Here is a 23,152-nt window from a genome sequence, read left to right as displayed (position 1 = left end):
GTTGAAAAGTCAGCTTTGACTCTCAAGTTAGGCAAACACGGGATACAAAAATATATTCTCTGTCAGGGGCACAGAGTGGAGAAAAGCCAGCTGGGAGAGCACCTCCCTCCGCAGTGGACAGACGGACGTCTGAGTCCATCACAGATGTGTCTTCCCAACTCTGCAGGACCGCTGCTCCAGAAAGAAACTGCATCCCCACCACTAACTCCTGAGTAAGAGTTTCTTTGAAAGGACGCTTTCACAGGAAAATGAAAAGCCCTAGAGTTGTGGTAACTCAGTGAAACAGTGAAGGCTCAGGACACATCACCATCACCACGGACAGCCAAGAAGTCGAGGTGGAAGCCGCCTTCCCGCTGCCCCGCAGAGTTGGCTCCTGCTCGAGGGGCGGGAGTACCACCCGTGCTCACAGGCACAGCAAAGCCAGCGAGGTCTCAAGGTCAGCCTTCAAGGTCAGCCTTCCGGCGCTTCGCTTCTGAAATCCCCACCATGGTAAAAGGCCCCCAGCAGGGATCTCCCGCAGGGTTTTCCCAAGGGCCGTGCCCAGGAGGGCAAAGAATCCGGCCAACCGTGCCACCGCATCCTGTGTGGGCTGACCACAAAGAACCTGCACTCCGTCAATGCCGGAAACTTCTATGAAATGTGCACTCTTATTTACTGTGGCCAGTCTGCTTAGAATGCAAAGCAGAAAGGTGAAGGCCCGCCAGGGCAGGGAGCAGGAGACTGCCCAGAGGCTCGGGGACCACTCCCAGGCTTGGCCAGCTGACACCCCCGGGGCCACCTCGGGGCTCCTGAGAGAATGGCTTTCCTCTGTTCCTGGGAGTAAGGACTCGGGAACAGAAGTTAAGTGGACGCCCCAGGCACGGACTACATTTGCTGATTCGTGTGGCCCGACCTGGCTTGTCCAGTCTGGCCAGTTCAGTCCAACTTGGCAGTGGGGATCTGGGGACGTTTTGTGAAAAGGCCCCTCAACAGCACCCTGGGGTGGGGTCTCATCACTCTCCAGCTGCTCCTCGGGGGCCACGTGTGGGCACTTGGAGAAGCCACGGCAGGGGTGCGCGACGAAGCCTCCCGACTGAGCCCAAGCCCCACCTCCCGGGCGTTAGCTGACTTACCAGGAAGGCACAATCTAAAACACAACGACGGTAAAATGGAGACACTAGCAGATACGGCTGCATCAGGATCACTGTCTCCTTGTTTTTGTAAATATTATGAAATATTTCAAATATACGGAAGATTAAGAAAAATACCGTGAACGTCCATTTACCTACCACCCAGGTTTAGCAAATCCAAACATCTTTCCCCATTTACTTGAGACACATATACGTAGTATCTCATCCTTCTCTCCAGAGAGAACCAACACTCAGAATGCCACCACTTCCACACGCGTGCGTGTGTGCTTACACATGTCCAGCACCGCTACGGTGAGGGCTGCATGAGACACCACTGCGGGCATCACCGGGCAGCATTTCATCCTCTAGGACACACCGCCGGGCCCAGGGCTGCTCCCCCAGGGCAGTGCCGCGAGCCCCGCCCTCCGCGTCCCGCACCATCTCCTGCGCTCACACCCGGATGCGTCCCCATGTGCCTCCCATGGGGAGCAGCCCTTCACGCTGCTTCCACGACGTTGTCTGCTCATACCCTTGGCCCATTTTCTAAAGGGCTGTCTTTTCCTCTCATTTGTAGGTGTCCTTTACACATCTGGATATTAACCATTTGTATCCAAGTCTGTGGTTTCTTTTTCAACCAATTTTGTTTGAAAAATTGTTTCACTGTTTTGTTTTACAGTGTTTTCTTGTTTCATTGCTACCACCCCAGAGTCAAAGAGAACCTGTTTCCTTTTTCTTTTTTTAAGGAAAAATCTGTTGCTATCCTTTAAATCTAAATAATTACTCAGTTGTGTTGGAGAAAGGCAACGAGGCAAAAGGAACAAAGGGGTTGATACAGAGTGAAAACCTCCCTTTCACCCCTGACTCTCAGCCACCCAGGTTCCAACCACTGGGAGAAAAGTCCTTTCACTGTTTATTTTCTTCTACAAACTTCAGAACACTTTTCATAGTTGGGTTTCTAATCACCTGGGATCTACTCTGGCATAGGACAGGAAATAGGGTCAGCTTCCCCCACGGCTTAAGTTACCCAGCGCCCCTTCCGGACTGGTCCATCCCCCCTACCCCCCGACTTTCACAGCCGCCTCTGTCCCATCTGGTTTGCAGTACACGTGGATCCCTCACTGGACTCACACTTTGTTCCACCTACGTGTTATTTACGCCCTGCATCAATACTACATTTTGGCCTATGCATCCCTTCCAAAAATTCTACTGGAACTTTTATTTGAAATGCACTGAATTTACAGGTGAACATGGGGAGAGCCGATGCTGTATACCATGGGAGCTGTCGGTGAATGGAGCGTGTAGCACTCCACTTATTTCAACGTTCTTTTATACTTGCAGGGAGCTTTTATGATCTTCTCTATAGAAGTCTTACACATCTTTTTTGTTGTTGTTAAGGTTATTGCTATTTTTAAATGTACTAGAAAAAGATATCTTTTTCTTTTCCTAGCTACAACCAGCAAAGTTATTCATTTTTGCATGTGTCGTTTACCTAAATATTATGCTAAACTCTCGTCAAATCCAGGAGTTTGTGGATTCTCTTCAAGAAAAATCACCTATGAAGAGAGTAATTTCTTGCTTTCTAAGCCACACCATCGCTTCTCTCTCGTCTCACAGAGCCGGCTCCAGGCTCGCTGGTCTCACGGCCGAGTCTCCACTTCTGATCCTTCACTGTTAGATGCTGTGTTGACTGTAGGCTTTTGGTAGAAACCTTTGATCACGTTAAGCTATCTTATTATATTCCTAGCTACCTTTCCTTTTTTAATAGGGTATTAAATTTTAGCAAATGCTTTCTCTTTACCACCTGACATTTAATCTGAATTGGATTGAATGAAAAGAATATATTCTAATGTTAACTCACAGATGGCTCTGATGGCGTAAACACTTCTTGACGGTGGGTCTTTTCTTTTCTAATCCCTCACTAGATTTGGTCTGTTCACATTTTTATGTGGGATTCGGGTGGCTGTGCTGTCAAGTGGGGGAAGTCAGAACTCATTCTCAGACTGTTCTTACCCAGTCTTGGTAGCAAGGTCACTTCAGTCCCATAAGATGAGCTACAGAGCACCCTTTTTCCTCCATCCTTTGTAGGTTCACAAGAACTTGCCTGTAAAACTGTCAGAATCTGGTTTTTCGAGATCTGTTCTTGGAGGGGGGGAGAGTGGGTAGAGAGCTGATTTTTCTTTAACTGAAGTATAGTTGCTGTATTTATATAAGTTACAGGTGTACAATACAGTGATTCACAATTTTGAAAGGTTTTTAAAGTATAAACCTACTCCATTTATAGTTATTATAAAATATTGGCTATACTCCCCATGTTGTACAATAGAGCCTTGTAGCTTATTTTATATCTAATAGTTTGTGCCTCTTAATCTCCTACCCCTCTCTTGCCCCTCCCCGCTTCCCTCTCCCCAGTGGCAACCACTAGTTTGTTCTCTATACTGTGAATCTGCTTCTCTTTTGTTATATTCACTAGTTTGTTGTATTTTTTAGATTCCACATATAAGTGACATCATACGGTATTTTTCTTTCTCTGTCTGAGTTATTTCACTTAGCACAATACCTTCTAGGTTCACCCATGTTGTCGCAAATGGCAAATTTTCATTCTTTTTTATGGCTGAGTAGTATTCCATCGTATACATATATATAAATATATATGCGATATATATATCACATCTTCTTTATCCATTCATCTGTCAATGGACATTTAGGCTGTTTCCATGTCTTGGCTATTGTAAATAGTGCTGCTATGAACACTGGGGTGCATGTATATTTCTGAATTAGTGTTTTTGTTTTTTTCAGATATATACTCAAGAGTAGGAGTGATGGGTCATATGGTAGTTCTATTTTTAGTTTTTTGAGGAACCTCCACACTGTTCTGTTTTCAATAGTGCCTGCACGAATTTACATTCCCACCAACAGAGTATGAAGGTTCCCTTTGGCAGACAGCTGATTTTTAATTGCTATTTCAATTTCAATGATGATTCCAGAACCAGCTTTTGGGTTTGTGATCCAATCTATATAATTAATTTTCATTACTCCTTCCTCCAACTTCCATTGGTTTATACTGTTCTAACTTCTTGACATGAACACTCCATAATCATGGATTTATCAGTTTCTCCTGGGAATCTGTCAATTTGTGCTTTATTTGGAGGGCATCTTATTAGGTGAATATAAGATCAGAATTGTTACATCTTTCTGATAAAGTGCCTACTATTTTTTCCTCTATTATAAAGTGATCCTCTTTATCCCTAAGAATGATCTTTATTTTTTCCACTTCATTCTGATTGTATGTCTGATTTGACATGAATTACACTACTATGTATAAAATAGACAGCTAGTGGGAACCTGCTGCATAGCACAGGGAGCTCAGCTCAGTGCTCTGTGATGACCTAGATGGATGGGATGGGGGGATATATGTATATATATAGCTGATTCACTTCGTTGTACAGCAGAAACTAACACAACATTGTAAGGCAATTATACTCCAGTTAAAAAAAAAAGTTACGCCAACTTTTGGGGGGTTAATATTGGTCTAGAATCATTTTCTGCTCTCCATTTGCAACCTTTCTGGGTTCATATGTTTTAAGTGGAGCTCTTAAAAACAGCATATAGCTGGATTTTATTTTCAGGCCAGCATGGCAATTTGTCTTTTTAACTGGTAGGGTTAGTTCACCAACATCTACTGTGATTGCCTATGTAACAGGACTCATTTATACCCTTGTTTTGTTATTCCTATTTGCAATACTTTTTCTTTGCTTATTCCCCCCCTTATTTATTTGCATTCCACTGGACATCTTTTCCTCTGTGTTTGAAAGCTACACTTTTCTGTTCTTTTGTGTGTCTGTGTGCAAGCGCTCTTTTTAAAAGCTGTCATGAAAATGTCTCTTCCCCTTACGTTCTCCTAACATACACACCTGACACTTCCCAGGAGCCTTGGTGCTCCACCTGCCTCTCCCTCGCACATACCTGGGCGACCTGCGGGCGCTCGGAGTCCCGGACACTCGTGTGAAATGGACCCAAATGGTTCCCGATCTGTAGCTGGCCACTGCTTCCTGCACCTCACGCCTTCTTTTGAGTCTCCCCAAAGTACATCCTCGACTACTTGTTTCAGCAAGAATGTCCTCTTACATCCTCAGTCCTCACAGCCCTGGAAGGACTTCTTTCCTCCACCCTCGCTCTTCATGAATGGATTAACTGGGTACAGAATTCCGTGCTGACAGTTATTTTCTCTCACCACTTGGAAGATTATTATTTTATCTGTCTTCTGGCTTTTTTGGTTGGCAGCCGTGGCAGGGTGTGTGCTTACTATGGAAAAACATGTTGTTGAGCTGTCATTCCTTTGTAATACCTTTTAAAAATACCCCCTCACTTCTAAAATCCATCTTCGGGGTTCTAAGCCTTCACCAGTGCCTTTAGATGTGTATTTATTTTTACTGTCTTAGTCAGGCTCACTGCGCTTTCGCATGTTTTTCACCAGTTCTGGAAAGCCCTTGGCCACTTAGTTCTTTGCGATTTCCTTGCTCCTGTTTCTTTGTGGTAGAAGTCCTAACTAGACTTCAATCTCTCTGTGCTACCACTCGGACATATGTTCCACTTCACCAATTGTCTCTTCAGCTGAATCTAACCAGCTCTATTATCAGTCCTTTGAGTTATTCTATTTTTTTTCAAGTTCGCCTTGTTTTCTCCCTGGTGTTGTTTTTTCCCATTAATGTTTTCCACTACCTACTTTTATACCTCTGACAGTGACTCTGGTGGGACTTTATTAAGTTGCAACCCTGTCTGGGCTGAATTTCAGGCTTGTCTCTAAAGAGCTATTTTACCTTTGCTTCAACGAGGGCTTCAGAGAAGGCAGCAGGTAAGGCCACATTTTTAGATGCAGCAGCTCCTGTTAAATATTCCCAGGAGACTCTGCCTACCCCGCCTCAGGAGAAAACAGATAAGCTCCCGTGCCATCTCCCCTGGCCACTAGTCTGTCCTTTCAGTGCAGGTTTTACATGGGAGTGTCAGTGGGGTTCTCACTCCCCCCACCCAGCTCCCACCTGGACATAAAAACCAAAGACCCAAGACCCAGACTTTGGAGGACTACGCGACACCCACACTGCAGGGTCAGCTTACTTCTGGACCCAGACAGTCCCCGCCCTTGGCTTAGGGGATTCGGTAATATCTTTTACTACCTTGTAAACTCAGCTATGCTTTTTAGAGAATGCTTATTAGCTCCATCTAACATTTCTAAATGTTTATAGAGAAGAGACTTTTCAGGTCATCTCATCTAAAATTTTAAGTGTAACCTCTAATTCTTCTTTTTTTTTATTTTCTTTTTTTTAAACCTAAAACTAAGAGAAAACCTGGTAACTAAAAGATATAGTATTCGGAAATAATTTATTTCATGTTTTAAGAGGATGGAAATAACTGACTTTCTACTTCAAAGAAACAATGCTATTCCTTTTAAAGAAAGATAAAACACTAAAAATAGAAATGTCTTCTATTCTAAGCCTTGGCTTATTCATCGGCCATTTCAGATTCAATTTCTTTGCTAAGGAAAAAAAACAAAGCATTGACATGCTTTTGTGTTTCTCCAAAATAACAGTCTTTGGAAAAGTAGGCACTTAAATAGACCTAAATCTTCTGAGCGCTTACGAGGAGCCTACAGGGCTCACTACACGCCCGAGGTAGGGATCAGGAATCCTGAGTCCTCAAATCACCCACGAGCAGTTCAGATGTGCAGAGTGCTTCCTGCAGTGGACACGAAGCGCCCCGGAAGCAGGATCAGTAGTCTCCCCACCGTGTCCAATCACACCTCAGCACATCCACGCTCCAAGCGTCTGCTGTGTGAAGGCTCCACTAAATACCAATCAGGCAGGGGCCACTCATTTACACGGTCACATGGTTATGAGAACCACCTTGAAACAGAAAAGCACAGGCATCCTGGTGGAGGAAGAGAACACACACTGTGGGGTCTCACACGCTTTGGGAAAGAGTTATTTTCTTCTTGGTTTTTCGGGTTTTACACTATTGCAAATGGGGTCTCTCTTAAATTTCATTTTCTGTTTGTTGCTGGTAATACTGACATGTAATTGATTTCTGTAGGGTGGTTCCCCCCGAGCCCCAGCAACCTTGCCTAATTCTACTAACACTTTCTTCCCAATCTTTCTATCTTCCGCTTCACTTCTCTTGAATTTTTGCACAGGGCAGGACCGCCAACACCGTGCTCAAGAGAAGGCGTGTCTGCTGGCATCCTGTTCTTCCTGATGTCAAAGCAAAACTTCTGGGTGTCTTGCTATGCAGTGCGATGTTTTCTGTAGGCTTTCCTGTAGGTGTCCCTTCATCAGGTTCTTGGTTCTCTTCTTAGCTTAGTGTTGTTAAGTTATATGTTCCCAGAAATTCACTGATGTTGTTAAAACTTGCAAAATTATCACCATGCTGAGATGAAAAAAGAAGGCTTATATGTACAATGTGTGGTAGAGCCCCCTCCTCTGGTGGTTAATAAACACCTATGACACTGCTTTGTTTTTATTTATTAGCACAAGTTGTTCATGATAACCACTCATCTTTTTAATGTCACCACATCTGTAGTGAAGTCCCATTTTACACTCTTGATATAATTTGTGCCTTTTTCTTGACCAATATTGCTTGATATTTGTCAACGTTATTCATCTTTTGTAAGAATGAACTCCACTGTATATTTACTTGTTTTCTGTTTCATTAATCCCTTCTCATTGTCACTTCCTTCTGAGTGGTTTATTTTGACTTTGTTACTTCTAGAGACAGATGCTTACTTAGCTCATTAATTTTCATCTTCTTTCTTAATATATGTATTTAAAGTTATCAATTTCCCTATAAATAATATTTTAGCTACATCCTACAAGTTTTGATGTGTAGTATCTTCATCATCATTCATTTCAAAACATTTTCTATTTTCCTTTTTTTTTGACCTACAAATACATGCTAGAAGTGTTTTATTTTAATATACACATACATGGAGATACTCTATTTATCTTTTTATTCATATTTCTAGTTTAACTGACCTCTGGTCAGACTACCTGCTCTACATAATTTCAATCCTTTCATTTGTTGAGACTGACTTTAAGGCCCTGGATACAGCCAATCTTTGAAAATTCTGAAGTCAAATACGTATTAGCTGGCTACAGTGTTTTGTTTTATTTATATAGAGCCATAGATCACATTCCTAATTTTGTTCAAAGTTCTAATCCTTAGTGATTTTTGTCTGCTTAGCTGTCAATTACTGAGAGGATATGCTAAAATTCTCTACTATGCTTATAGATTTGACCATTTCCTGTAGTTCTGTCAATTTTTGTTTTATATATTCTTTCATTTTCACCCTGTCTCTTGTAAACAAGAGTTGGATTTTTAAAATCCAGTAAGATATCTTTATGTTTTAACTGGAGTATTTAGTCAATTTACAATTTTAAAAAAAAAATTTTTTTTTTTTTTAATTTATTTGGTTGCACTGGGTCTTTGTTGCGGCAGGTGGGATCCTTAGTTGCGGCTTGCGAACTCTTAGTTGCAGCATGCACGTGGGATCTAGTTCCCTGACCAGGGATTGAACCCGGGCCCCCTGCATTGGGAGCACAGAGTCTTAATCACTGTGCGCCATGAGGGAAGTCCCCAGTTTACATTTTAAATGCTGATATAGTTGAGTTTAACTCTATAATCTTATTTTGTGTTATTTCCCCACCCATCCTGGAGTTCTTTTTGTCTCCTTTCTTATCTCTTTTTGGATTGTTTTTAAATCACTCCATTTTTTTCCCCCTCTACTACTGCAGAATACAGTTTCTATTCTTTAGTGACTACCTTTAAAACACAATAATATGTGAGATTCACAAAGTTCAAAGTTAAACAAAACTTTACTCTCTCCACTAATTCTAACACCCCTCTAACTTAGGTGTCATTAACCATACCCTTTTTCCAGCGCCCCCCCCCCAAACATTATTATTATTCTTTCACATTTGTTTAGAGTTGCCCAAATGTTCCCACCTTCTTCATTCTTCTTTCCATTTGGCACTATTTTCCTTCCAAGAACATCCTGGAGAATTTCCTTTAGCCAAGATGTCACTAATTAAGGGTCTTGGTTTTTGCCTTAAAAGTTACCTTCATTTCACCCTCACTCTGGAATTTTTCCCTTTGGTTGCTGTATCACTACACTTTCTACATGTGGGTGTTTTTCCCTTGTTTGGATGGGTGTCTCCTCCATTCTGTACAATTCTCAGTCATTATTTCATCCAACACGGGCTCTGGCACACCACCTCTTCTCCCTGATTCTCAGTTGGTCTTAGAAGTTACTGCCCTATTTGGTTCTAAAGTGAAATCTGTACATTCTGCTCTATCTTCCAGTTAATCACGCGCTGCAATCCATTGGGTTTTTAACTATAGTGGTTGAGCTGCCCATGGCTAGAAACTGCACCTGATTCCTTTATCAAATTTGCTAGGTCACTTAACAGTTTCCTTTCTTTGTAGGTATTTTCCACCTTGTCTATTACTTTAAGCAGAGTAAGAAGCGCTTTTAAACACTGTGTCAACCACTCACTGTCTCTGTTTTCACAGACGTTCCTGCTGGTCCTCATTCGCTGAACGCGCGGCATTCTGTTTGGTTATTCTCAACCAGGGATGCTTGTTTGCCTTGAAAATTACACGTGGGGATTCTCTGAGCCGAGGATAAAGGCGCAGTCCTTCAAAGACCTGCTTGCTTGTGGACTGGCCCTGGAGCACTCTCTACAAAGAGTCAGAATTGGCTTGAAAATGTCCTACCTCTGAGGTCACGGGATCTGCATGAAGGACAACATCTCAAGAGGGGACGGGCTTACTTCTGACTCACCTTCACCCTGGAGGTGCAGGAGTCCTCGGTGGGCACAGCTTCCATCATCCTGCCCACCTTGGTCTCTGCCCCCTGCGCCCAGAGGTGCCATCAGAACTCCCAGTTTGCCCAGTTCACCGAACGCCCTCAGGACTGTGCTCACCATCCAGGGTTATTCTCTGCACTGAGACTCTGGTCCCCTCACTACCTTCCTCAGGATCTTCCAAGCCATTCAGTGCTTTCCGCAGGTGCTGTTTTCATCTGCTCTGCAGCACTTGCCCCACCAGAGGGAGAAGACTGCTCTAGTCCACCAGCCCACCCTGCCACCGGAACACAGGCCGCCCGCCCTTCTTCAAGCTACTGACATTTGGCACTGCTGCCACTCATGGCCAAACCAAACCCCAGCCAGGCAAGCTCTTAAAAGGAAAGAGGTCATCCCTGCGATGTGACCGGAGGGCTGCTATGTAGGGTGACTCCCAGATCCAAGCCTGGATGCACATCTGTCCCAGGAGGAGGGGAGCCTGCCCGGTGCCCTTGCCTCCTGGCCCTGGGCTCTGCGCAGGGTCCCGGCAGGTGGGCAGAGGCTCAGGTGGAATGACCTCTGGTACCCAACAGCCAGCTCCCTTGTTTTGAAGAAATCCACTTAACACTCCAACAGTCACTACATTTACCTTGCTGGGACCGGGGTGAGGTGGGGGGTCTGATGAAGAGTCTCACCGCAGATCAAAACTCTGTGAGCCCTCCCTCATGTAATGCGAGGGGCTGCCTTTCTGCTTGGAGAGCATCTGCTCACCGGCAGTAAAACCTGACCCTTTTCCGCAAGCCCTATGAAAAGGCTCATCTTTGATGAACCATCTCCAGGACACGGGGAGGGCAGCACGAGGGGGTGCTTCTTATCAGTAGCAGTGGTAACTCAACTTCACCCTGGTTCCTTGCTGAAGTCATGTTCCAAGCTCCTATGCTGCCGGTGGGAGTACAAACGAGGACCAGCACCCTGGGGAGTCCGCACTGTTGTCCACGGCTGAGCATATGCCTCCCGTGGCCGCAGCCCCACGCCTGGGAACAGACCCAGCGGGAAAGTGGACACGCGGCCGCCAAAGTCAGGGGCAAGACTGTATTTCACAGTATCATGTAATTTAGAGTACATCGAAACAGAAGCCCCAAAGTGGAAACTATCCAAGTGCCCCGGCACAGTGATGTGCAGAGCATATACAACAGGGGGATGAACTACAATAGCCCAAGACCACGGACGGACCTCATGCTCACACGTAACGTCGAATGGGAGGCCACGATGAGCACAGGCCGTGTGTCCACTTGCCCCGAGTTCACGCACAGGTGGGAGGGACCTGTGAGCTACAGGTCAGGGGTGTGGTTACCCCCGGGCACGGGCAGCTACCCGAGGGGCACGAAATGAGCTGCTGGGGGACAATGTTTCTTGGCCGGCTGGTCACATGGGGCGCTGCTCTGCAAGCTGTAGACGGGACAGTGCATTTTTCTGTATTTGTATTTTACTTTAGTAAAGAGTTAAAATATGTATATACACACATGCCAACTTTGGTAGGAAAATGAATCCACACAGCTCGCAAAGGAGGAGCATCTCTGATGCCAGGCGGGTCTGTCACGGCACATCCACTCCTGCCAACCCCAGGCCCCTCACGTGCGCTCACCACGCAGCTCCCAAGAGAGGGGAAGTGGGGACCAAGGTCACGGTGGGCACCGCCTCCCGCCTCCAAGCCCCACAGACCTCGCTGTCCCCGCGGCTTCCGAAACCAGACTGTTCAGAACAAATCTCAGGGCTTCCCTCTGAGGTTGGAGGCGACAACACAGGCTACAGTGGCCGGCTCGGCCGTGGCTAAAGCCCCGTCCACGCCCCTAACGACACGTCACTAACGAGGCCGCTGTTGACGGTGTCGTCACCGCTCACTCTTGCGCACTGACCCCTTCCCCGAGTCACTGCAGTTACTACGAAATTGCCCAACTACGACGATCTAGAACTCACCAGGAAATGAAAACGTGTTCAACAGAAATAAAGCTGCATCTAATTCCTATGCAGGATGAGCCTTAATTAAAAAGGAAATAGTTTTTGCTCCAGCTGAGTTGTACATTTTAACCACTGAATGAAAAGTTCCAATAGAATATACTGCCTGGGCTGAGGGCCAGAACCCGGTCTCTCACGGTTCTGCGTGAAATGCGTAGGCCAGATCCTCCCGTCAGGAGGGGCCAGGAATCTATGATCTACTTTTCCATTGCTTTGCCTAAAAGCAAAGGCAGGCAGAGAGGAGGCAACGAGGGATGTGGGCTCGGCCTGGAAGGGGCTGCGACCAGCCAGCCCGCCTGGCTCCAGTATCCCGCACCTGCCCAGCGTCCACGCCCGGTCCTCGAGGAAACGCCATCTGGGAGGCGGGAGGTTCATCTCATCCAGCCCTCTTAGTCCAACAAAGTCTGACTAAAAGAAGAGAGAATGGAATGCCAACTACCAGAAAAGAATTTCCCCTCCTACCATGAAGGAACACTCTTGCTCACGAAACACGAAACCCACCTCTTTTCAGAGGCAGTGCACGGTTCAAACCAAAAATAACGTTTTGTTTCCTGGTGAGGGCGTCGTCACCGATACGCTCGGCTGCTCTGCAAACCCATCTAGCTCATCAGCTCCGCCGGGAAATAAAGGATGCTCGCTGCGAATTCTCCTCCTGGAACCAGCGCAGGCACCTGGGAAGGGCCCGGTCTGGTGAGGCCCCCGCCTGGGTGACGGACAGCAGAGAACAGGCAGCGCTGAGACCAATCTAACCGGCCTGCAGGTGCAGGGCACCTGGGAGAGAGCGAACGCCCAAGCCTTCTGCCAAGGGTCACTTCAGAGCCTTGGCTTCTGCTGGCGGAGCAGGATGGGCCACGTGTGGCAGCACCGCCATGAGTGTAACGGTCAGTCTCCCAACTGGAGCCAGGCTGGAGGGAATCCAAAAGTCGCTTGGCTTTGGAATATGTTTTTTGTGTTTATATTTGATGCTCTAGGAATCCAGGCTACTTGAGGCTAAATGATAATGTACTCACAGAACACAGGCACTAGAAAATCATCTGTTAGCTCGGCAAGGATGGGCACCTACTGTATGCCACTGTCCAGACACTAGGGACACCTCGGGGAAACAGGGGGGCCACATCCCTGCACTGGGAGAGCTTACACTCCAGTGTCAGAAATGACAAAGTCAGTCACGTATGTGACACATCAGGTGGTGATAATGAAAACAAAGCCACGCAGAGAAGTGGGACAGGGGTCACCGGGGCTGTCACTTTAAATAGGGTGGTCAGGGAGGTCACAATGCACAGACCTGAGGATGGTGGGGGAGCAAGCCACATGGCCGTCTGGGCAAAAGCTCCCCAGGGAAAGCAAGAGCATGTGCAAAGGCCCTGCGGCAGAAGGGCCTGCCCGGGAAACAGAGGGAGGCCAGTGTGACCAGAGCAGGGGGTGGGGGTGGCAGCAGTGAAGCCTGAGGGAAAAGAGGGGCCTTGGAGGCCACTGGACAGACTCAGGCCAAGGAGGGTCCTGAACACAGGGTGACACGATCTGCTCTGGGAACAGACCAGAAGGCAGGGGGTGAGGGCAAAAGCAGGCAGACCACTTCAGACCTAGTGAAATAACCCGGGGGATGAGGGGTCTGCACCAGGCTGGCACCAGGGGATGCGGTGAGAGTGGACGGAGCTGATAGGTTTGCCGTCGTAAAGGATACAAGTGTGAGAAGGCACGGAGTGAAGGATAAACCACGATGTGTGGCCTGAAAGATGGGGCCAACTGGCCTGGTTTCATATTACACGAGGAGGAAACTGAAGCCAAGGGAGGAGAACTGTCACATCCAAGGTCACAACACTTACTCTGGGGACTAGAACCCAGACCAGTGCTCCCCCCGCTGCCCCAAGCTGCAGCCAGTGGGGGATGCTGGGGACTACTCAGGTCACATGCGGACGCCCTCCAACTCCTCCTTGCTCTTAGACGCTGGGGTAGACAGTGTCCCTTGGGGACCGCCGGCACCCAAGCACGTACTGTGAGTGAGGCTGGGAGGAGAGCACAGCCCCTGCCCAGGGAAGACAACGACAGTCTACGGCTGCCACCCAAGAAAGCAGAACTGGTGTGCCCAGAAATTCCCACTTTCCCCAAGAGGACCCCAAAATCTAGATGTTAACAACAACTTCTCCAATTTTAAAAGGTGGCTTAGTTGTTTAGCAACCCGGGCCTGAACAAACCTCACGTGCCAGCCAAGTTCCATCCACGCAGGGCTCCAGCTGGGAACCAGTCTCAAGACAGCCTGAAACACACCTGGTTCACTCACAACTCAACCAGGGTCAGGGCACAGAATTAAAGCTTTGGGTCTAAGATGGTCTTCTATTCCGACTTTGGAGCCAGCAGATGATATTCACTATCACTATAAATAGCTGATCACTTCCGGCACAACCTTAGGGGCCTCCTGTCTGACCAAGAAGAAAGTAGCTGTCTATCACTCTGGGTTCTTTGTTAACTGGTTTGACGTTACTCTACACAGTGTACTAAGATGAGGCCACTAGTACAGCCAAGAATTCAGAAATTCTCCCCAAATACTATCCAGTCATCCTTTCAAAGTTCTATGGACCATAACAAAGCCCTGCAAATAGCCAGGAAACAACTGCCGCCAGCCAAACAGGAAAACGCCTGTACCCTGGACTGTGTAAGGTTAGGAGACCGGCAGCTGTTCCAGCCTTGCCAAAATCATCAAATGTAGAAATTACAGAACTTTCTTTATAAATTAAAGTTGCCCTGCGTTGCTAGGCAGGTGGGAGATGCATGTCACTTACGGCTCTTAAAGGAAACACGCTACATGTGTCTGGCCTTCAGTCGTGGGAGTCGGCCTGCCTGTTTCAGGAGACTCATCAGAACTTGTGTGCCTAAGAAAACAGCCTCCTAGGAAGTCCCCAGGTTAATTTTCTATAATGCTAAGTGGCCCTCTTGCCCAGGCTCTCTCACTTAGAATTAAATATTTACTTTCCCTACAAGCCATGTTTTCGGCCCAATACCTATTTTCTGTGTCTGTTACATTTGACCACTTTGATGCCCTTGGTGTTAGGTAAGGAGCTCTCCAGGGCATGACCACTGTCTGTGCTGCGCCCCTGCTCCCCCGCCTTCTTTCCCTTAACATGCAGTTTATAATGCACACCAAGAGTCAGGAACAACTGCTTTCTAACGGTGACATCTTATTAGGTGGAAGCGCATGAACTGCCACTAGTTTAATTTTATTTAACTTTAATTAAGTTGAAATACCTCCGTGTGGCTACCGTACTGGACAACACAGTTCTAGATGGAGTGTCTTCAGACACGAACGAGGTTCGTTTGTGGTGTCTAAAGGCCTGGCACACAGGAGACGCCTGACGAAGACATGAAATGAAAGCACTGTCTTGCTACTGCCACACCCCACACTGACTCCCCGCCTTCGTTTCCATCTTCCAATTCCAGGTGCTCCCTGGGGTACTTACTGTCCCAACGAGTGTGGAATTATACGGCCTGTTAGGTGTTGGTGAACATTCAGAAGGCCGTGCCCACATCGCCCAGCAGCTGGGCAACAGGAACTGACCTGCTGGGCCTCTATGTTCTCATCCACAGGATGGGAACAACCACATCTACGCTATGGAAACGGGCTGCTGTGAGGCCGAGATGTACACCAAAGCTGTGAATCTGACTCTAAACAGTAAACCTTAAAAATTAAGTTGGGCTGAGCTTCAGTTGTCCAATGAGATAGCTGGAGAAAATTTAACAGGTGTGCTGGTCTGCCTCATTTCATCCGCAATTATTGTGTTACGGGCCAGGCCTTAACCATCGCCGGGCCAGGACGTACAGATGGACAGCACTGTCTCCACTGTCATCATTCTCACTGACCATATTTTTCTCCCAAAACAAGATTTTAGCACAGAAAAATATGGATTCTCGAAAGAACTATTGACTCCCTGCCTATATGTCACTCACCTCCTCGTTACAACTCCTTGGGATAAAAGAACAAGTAAGAAAAGTCTGGGGTCCTGACATTTTAAAAAGGCATCCTTGCTACATAATAAACCAGTATGCCAATCAAATTGTTTGCATTCAGCCACTTACGTGGAATTTGGTGCTGTATCATCACTACAGCCTACTGACTTAGGGCTCGTTTCAGCAAAGAGCATAATTGCTCAAATGTGACTCAGTGGCTTGGGATTTATTTAAAATTCTCCCATCACCAAAAACTATTCATGCACCAAGGTACCAAACTAACTTCTTAATCTCTGTAGAGATGTTCAGAGGCCGACTCCTAACTGTGAAAGCGAAGAGTTCTGATCCGGCACAGTGCCTGCGGCTCCACTCCCTGGTGGCTGTTTCCAGTCCCCGAGACACCTTTCTCTCCTTATCTGGCCACCCACCCCGCCACCCCGCAGCTCAACGGGTCCAGAAGCCCTGAACGTGCAAGCCCTGCTCCGCCTCCTGCCTCCAGCTTTCCTCCTTCGCTTCATCAGAGAGGGAAGTGGCATCTCCAGGCCCTCAGAACCGGAAGCTTCTTTCTGGAAGGGAAACAAGTTGGCAGCCCACAGTGGGCCTGACCTTTGGAGAGTTCATAAAGGAACAGAGACGTCACCACAGCCCGCTGCGGGATCACCGAGCCTTCTCTGGGGTTGGATCAGGGGGAAGTCAAGACAGCCAAGCACAGAGAAAAGCGTAGGGGGAGGCAGAGTGCTCCCCAGCCCCGCGGGAACAGCCAAAGCTCTTAAGAGACCTCCTTCCCCAAAGTCCAGAAAACGCCACGCAGACGCCCCCGCTCTGAAGGTTCCAGCACACCAGCAAAACAGTGACCCGCAAGGCTCCCAAGAGCCTGCAAAGTTTCAGTTTCTAAATGCTTCCTAGACTCTGCTGACCTCCGAACTCCAGGAGTTACTGCCAAACTTCCTTCTGCTGGCACAAGGTCCCAGGGTTTCCCAGCACTTACCTGGGAGGCTGCCGGACCCTACAGTGAGTGGGTGGTTCTATCTCCAGGCTACAGATAAGGAAACCCGGGTTCAGAGAGGTTAAGCACCCTAAGCAGAGGGTCTGCAGCGTGGCAGGGGTGGGATCCAGACGACAAGACGTGGCAAGGCTGCGTCCGCAGCGGGCGGGCCAGAGCCAAACCCAGACCCCACCTCCCTCCCGGCCCGGACACCCTAGAAACTCATGCAAAAACAGTAACAGTCAACACCTGGGGACTACTCCCTACACGTGCTGGGTCTTCACGGTTCTCTCTCCGGCAGCCCGGCTGTTCCGACGTGGAAGCGGACCCCGGAGTGTCGGAAGCGGACCCCGGCGTGAAACAGCCTGGCCGACTCCCCACGGTGCCGGCTTTCGGAAGCCCACCCCTTAGCCATGACACCACCCGAGCTACCGTTTGTGACCTGCAGTGTGGGGAGGGTTCCCCGAGGCTTCCCAGATGCTGCCCGGGAAGCGTGGACCCCAGCCCGCCCTCCCAAGCCCGGCGCCAGGGCGGGAGCCCGGGACCCGGGGCGGGAGCCAGGCGGGGTGCCAGCGCTCTTGACGGCCGGGCCGGAGGTGCCACTTCCGCCGGACCTGGCACCGCCGGCCCATTCATCGTTCCCCCGCCGGACGCCCTCGCACCGGGTCCGCGAGGCCGGCCGGGCAAACAGCGCCCCCGGCCCCGCCGCCAGGGGGAGCAGGGAGCCGCCTCCCGCACTCCGGGAAGTTGCCACCGCGGCCGCCGGGCGTCCGGACCCGGACGGTCCGAGTCCCTGCACGGCGGCCCCTGCTGTCCTGAGCCCGGCCCGCCCCGTCGGCGCCTTCCGGCCCCGCCGCGCCCCCGGCCGCAGCCCGAGACGGGCGCGCTCGGCCCGGGCCCCCATTCAATCCCGCCCCCTCCCCCGCCGGCCCCCGCCGCCTTCCGCCCGCCCCCACCCCGCCAGCCCGGACTCCAACCCGGCAACGTCATCCAGCCGCTTCCCGAAGCTTAACCCCTTCCTCCGCCAGCTGTGCGCCGCCCCGCCCCGCCGCCAACTTTCTTCGCCCAACTTCGGAGCGCGCCGGCCGGCCCGACGGCCCGGCTGCGAAGGACGGAGAGAGGTGGGGGGGGGGCGGCCACGTCTCGCCGCGGGGCCGCCGCAGGTCCCGCAGGCGGCAAGGGCGTGGGGTCCACACCTCGGGCACGCTCGGCCAACGCCCCTGCACGGGGTTCGGCCCGGCACACGCCCCCGGGGCCCGCCCGGACCCCCAGGGTCCGCGGCCGCAGCGACGGCCGGGGGCGCCGCCGGGGGAGGGGCCGCCAGGGAGACGTGTCACTCTCGGCGCGGCCCGCCCGGCCCGGCCCCGGCGCCCCGACGGCCTGGCCCGCGCGCCGCCGCCGCCGCTGCAGGGCCCGGCCAAGTTTCTTACCTGCAGCCGGAGACGCGGGAGGGAGAGCGAGAGGGCAGGAGCCGCCGCCGCCGCGGAACCGGGAGAGAGGAGCCGGCCGAGCCTCCGCCGAGAAGCTGCCCCCAAGCAACTGCAGGCGCCGCGACCCCGACGCCACCCGCCCCGTCCGCCGTCCGCTCCGGCCGCTCGCTGGCTGCGTGCGCGCGTGTGGAGTCGTGGCACTTTCTGCCTCGGAGCTGGCAAACGGCCCCCTCCGCCGGGATCACCGCCTCCTGCCTTCCCCACCCGGGCCAGCCATTCATCGAGCCGCCTCTCCCCATTGGCCCGTGCCCCGCCACTCCGCCGGCCGCTGACCAGTCAGAGCGCGGGCGGCCGAGCCGCGGCGGCGGCCATTGGGCGGAGAGGCGGGTCTCCGCTTCGGCCAATGGGAGAGGGGAGGAGCTGCGGGGAGCCGCGGGGGCGGGGCCGGGGAGGGGCGGAGCCGCGCGGCGCGGCTCTCGGCCCTGCGCGGTGGCGGGGCGGGGCCGGAACGCGCGGCCGAACGGGGGAGGGGGCGCCTCCCGGCCCCACCCACCCCGGGCCAGCGACCCTGCTTGCTGGAGCTGATTCCGGGAAGGCTGTGGCCCGGCGGGCCGAGAAGGTTCGAATCCCGGCGGCGCCGCGCCTGCGCCCCTGGCCCCTCCGAGCTGAGATGGCGGTGGGTGTCACCCTGAGCAGGGTTGCGCAACATGCGAACAGTAGGGAGAAATGCTTCGTTTAAAACCAACTGACTTCCCCCGCAGCAGCGCCCCCTCCGGGCCCTAGATGTGAGGACAAGTTCTGCTGGGGGTCAGTCCAGAGAGGGCACGGCACTATCTTCAAAGAGATTGCAATCAGCACCAGAAAGAATTTTCTTGAGTAAACTGGGGCGGAAAGGCCAGACGGTGCAAGAGGAATGGAGGGTGGACGTCATTTGCACCCATTTTTAGGGAGGTTACAACTGAGGCACCGTCCAAACCTCAACTGGCAGCAGGGCAATGACTGCAGTTGACCTTCTGGCATTTTACTCCACAATGGGGAGGGTGAGAGGGTCTGACCCACATAAACTCACCCACTTTCCAGAAAACGGAGCAAACGGTGCTTCATGACAGGACTTCCTTCTCGACCCCTACTCCACCACCCGCATATAACCCAGCACTCTCTCTTCGTAACCAAATAAGTCTTTCAATTAAGATAATTTTAGGCCTGGTTTTTAACCATTATATCAGTGTCTCTTAAAGCTAACTCTTTGAACTTGAGTCAAAGCCACTTTCTTTGAAATTAAGGTTTCTGGGAGGCCAAAAGGGCTGCTGCAGGCTGAATTGCCCTGTACCACTTCCCCCACCCCCGTGGCTGCAGAATCCTGTTCCTAATAGCTGTTTCTTGGACAGTCTCGCATACCCCCTCCCTCTTTGTCACTGGTACTGTACGAGTTGTTAGATGTGGAAATACAAGCCATCATGAGGGAATAAAGAGGGGCTGGGTTGAAATTAAACCGTTCATTCATATTTTTAATCTCAGCAGTTCCCTAGCATATTAATGATTAATCCGCGGGAATTAACCTGGATTAGCTTTCCACACTCAGTCTTCTTCCAGTGGTGAGCCCCGGCTTGACGTAAAAGTCAAGAATCCCAGCTTCTGGGTGGCATATGCTACCAACTAGTTCTGATTGGCCGTGGGTAAACCAGTTAGCCTCTCTGAACATGGATGTACACTTTTAGGACAATTGCTCCCCTCTCTGGGTTTTGGAGAGTCATTCTTCCATCCACCCATCCATCCCATCCACCCATCCACCCATCCATCCCATCCACCCATCCACCCATCCATCTATCCATCCATCCACCCATCCACCCATCCACCCATCCACCCATCCACCCACCCACCCATCCATCCCATCCATCCCATCCATCCACCCATCCATACACCCATCCATACACCCATCCATCCATTCATTGGTGTCTGTCGAGTGCCCGGAATTCACTACAGGCTGGGCAAGCAGCCTAGAGTGATACTCAGACCTAGTAAAGACCCAACTGCCCTCGGAGGCCTTGCTGTGGGCACAGACCTCCTTCATCTTATTCACACTGGTTTTCCCAGAAGCAGATCCTGACCAGGAGGGTTTGGGTGCAAGTGACTCATTTGAGGGATGATCACAGGAAACACTGGTAGGAGAGTGGGATGGGAAGGGGCTGGTGAAGAGCACAATGTCAAGCAAGTGGCCTCTGCGGGCAGCCAAGGCTCAGCATCGCTGGGCACTAGGGAACCGTGTGGAGCCCGCCCCAGAGGTGTCCCACCTGCGGTGCCGGACTCCCAGTCCTCGTGGTGGAGGGCTACTTCTGGGGGGCTTTAACTCACCCCGATGCTCCGTCAGTCAGAGAAAGTCTTCCAGCAGAGAGAAGCAGCTGTTTGCAGCAAGAAGCCTTTGGCAGAAGGCTGAGTGCCTGGGGCGTCTGGGGGCCACGATAGCATCTTCTACCGACCCCACGCCTGCACAGAGTAGGGGCTCCGTAAATGCACATTCCATAAATGTTGTTAAACGAATCATAGGATTACAAACTCCCTACGAGTGAAGGGTGTTTACAAAAAAGGGTCTGTCTGCTCCCTCCCATGATTGACGTTTTGTTTGGCCTCAACACAACATAGGGATCAGTATGGACGAGTGGCCTGGCCTGAGCCTTTGCCTTTGCTCGGTCCCTGCCCCTTGTCCAGCCTCCACGAGGAGGTCAGCCCCTGCCCCAATCCACCCCCACCTCCTAGCCGGCCTGACTCACAGCCGCTGCTGTGCCTGCAGACTGCCCCCCTCGGCCCTGCTCCGCCTTCTCAGCGTGTCTCAGCCTTGCTCTCTCCGAAGGCGTGTCTGGGAAAAATGGGAACCACCCCCAGGACTAGATGGACAGGGGGTGCCTGTGGGGGAGCGAGGGGCTTCCCCCAGGCTCAGAGCCCCTGGCCCTGCCGCAGGCCTGTAACCATCAAGCCACCCAGCACGAGAGGGATCCCATCGCCCAGCGCAGCCTCCAGGTCCTATCTGCTCAGTGCCAGACACAGGCTGGAGCCTGGGAATCAGGTCCCTGCCGCCCCCTGGATGACAGGCCAGTGAGGTCTGTCACATAAAAACAGGCCAGAGAGAGGACGAGGCGAGCTCAGACTGCGGAGAGCAGAGGGGTGAGAGCAGAAGCTTGAAAGAGAAGGGGGATTAGCCCGGCCAGAAGGTGAGAGAACAGGGCGGGTGGAGGCCTGGAATCTAGGTAGCATGGTGCACGAGGGGCCCGCCGATTTGTGATGTTTTGCCAAAGCTTGAAGGGTGAAGGAGAGGGTAAGAAGAGCTGAGTCTCAAAAGGTGAGCCTCACGGGCACGAGGGAACCATTTAGAGGTGATGTAAACGCTCCACACCTTGGTGAGAGTGACAGTTACACGATCAAATTATGCGCTCTTGAAAAGGGCGAATTGGTTTGTAAGCAAATTATTCTTCAATCAACCTGACTCAAGAAAAAAAAAAGGATATGTCCTTTTTGGGTTTTAGTTGTATATTAAAAACAAATAAAGCATTCTTATTGGGAAAAACTAAACATACAAGAATAATTACCTAGAACAGCCCATGAACTCATGACAGGGCTTTGCTTTCTATTACTGACTTGCAAATATTATTTTTAAAGAGTAGGCAGAAAGAGAAGATATCATACAGTGTGAAAAGAGGTTTTAGTTTATCAACAACTAAAAAAGGATGATAAATGACAAGCAGAAGAAAAATATCATGTGAAAAAAAGGACGTAACATTTTTAGGTCTTATCACGTGCCAGGCACTATCGGAGATGCCTTACAAATAAGTAAAATTATTTAACCCTCAGAACAACCCAGTAAAGGAGGCACAGTTATTATCTCCACTTTAGAGATGAGGAAACGGAGGCACAGAGAGGTTGAGTACCCTGCCCTTTGTCACAGGGCTGGTCAGAGGAGGGGGGTGGGCGCCAGGGTCCATGAGCGTAACCACTGCATTTGGTGCCAGATCCCAGAAGGTGTGCTGTACCTGTGTGGGTTGCAGTGGTGGTTCAGGGAAGGGTTTGTGGTCAGTGACAGCCAAGGTCGCTCCCGTGGGCCCCTATTTCAGCTGACTGTGATGCTCAGCTGGGTTGGGGACCCACTGGGTTGGAGGCCATTGCAATAGTTCTGGTGGTGAGGGCTTGAACAGGGCAGTGGCAGCGTTGGGAGGTGTAAGGGTCCTTCATGAGGGTGTTCAGGAGGTGAAGTAGGTGAGGCTTCGTGACCACGGGAGTGAGGGACAGGGAGGAGCCACCTGTGAGCCCCTGTTCTTGGCCCGAATGACAGGGAGCATGGTGGTGTCACTGCAGGGGCAGGACACGCAGGAGAATGAATAGGTGGGGGAAAGGAAGCGGGGAGGATGTTGCCTGTTGTTCTGACATGTTGAATTTGAGGAGTCTTGGGGAAGTCCAGGGGGAGATAGTGTTTCATTGGGTCTGAAGCTCAGGGGTGGAGGCCAGTGTGGCTATTACAGTTGGAAACTTGAGCACGAGAGAAGGTTCAAACCTTAAGGACAGAGATGATCACACCCAGCATGTGAAGCTGGGAGCTGCACGTGGATGGGAACAGGAGAAACCAGAGCTTGAGTCCTGCACAGAGAAAGGAAAACCCACAAAAGAGTCTGTATCAATCTGCTTTTGCTGCATAATAAATCACTCCAAAACTCAGTGGCTTATCACAATTCTGGTTTCCTATTAGAGCTCACACATCTATGGCAGCTGAAGCTTGGCTGATCTTGGCTGGCTCACGCATAAGTCACGCATGGGTGGGCTGGGGGTTCACTTCTAGTCTGGGCTTGACTGGAG

The 23,152-nt window shown here is 50.6% G+C and overlaps 1 protein-coding gene across 6 annotated transcripts in view; it reads right to left on the bottom strand.

The window, feature by feature from the left end:
- The window catches only part of RRBP1 (ribosome binding protein 1), a 57,817-nt gene extending 39,265 nt beyond the window's left edge, over positions 1 to 18,552 (bottom strand). For 3 of the 6 annotated variants that reach the window (XM_036824441.1, XM_036824446.1, XM_036824444.1), the window contains exon 1: positions 18,314 to 18,550. The gene's annotated coding sequence lies outside the window, so the exon portion shown is untranslated. Of the gene's footprint in view, positions 1 to 18,313 lie in introns of all 6 variants that reach the window. The other 3 variants (XM_036824443.1, XM_036824445.1, XM_036824442.1) reach the window with 2 other exon arrangements.
- Between the last annotated feature and the right edge of the window lie 4,600 nt (positions 18,553 to 23,152).

The sequence above is a fragment of the Balaenoptera musculus genome, chromosome 15 (assembly GCF_009873245.2).
Source record: "Balaenoptera musculus isolate JJ_BM4_2016_0621 chromosome 15, mBalMus1.pri.v3, whole genome shotgun sequence".
Taxonomy (NCBI): Eukaryota; Metazoa; Chordata; class Mammalia; order Artiodactyla; family Balaenopteridae; genus Balaenoptera; species Balaenoptera musculus.
Note: the sequence above shows the minus strand (reverse complement) of the source record. Positions and strands in the feature narration are given on the sequence as shown.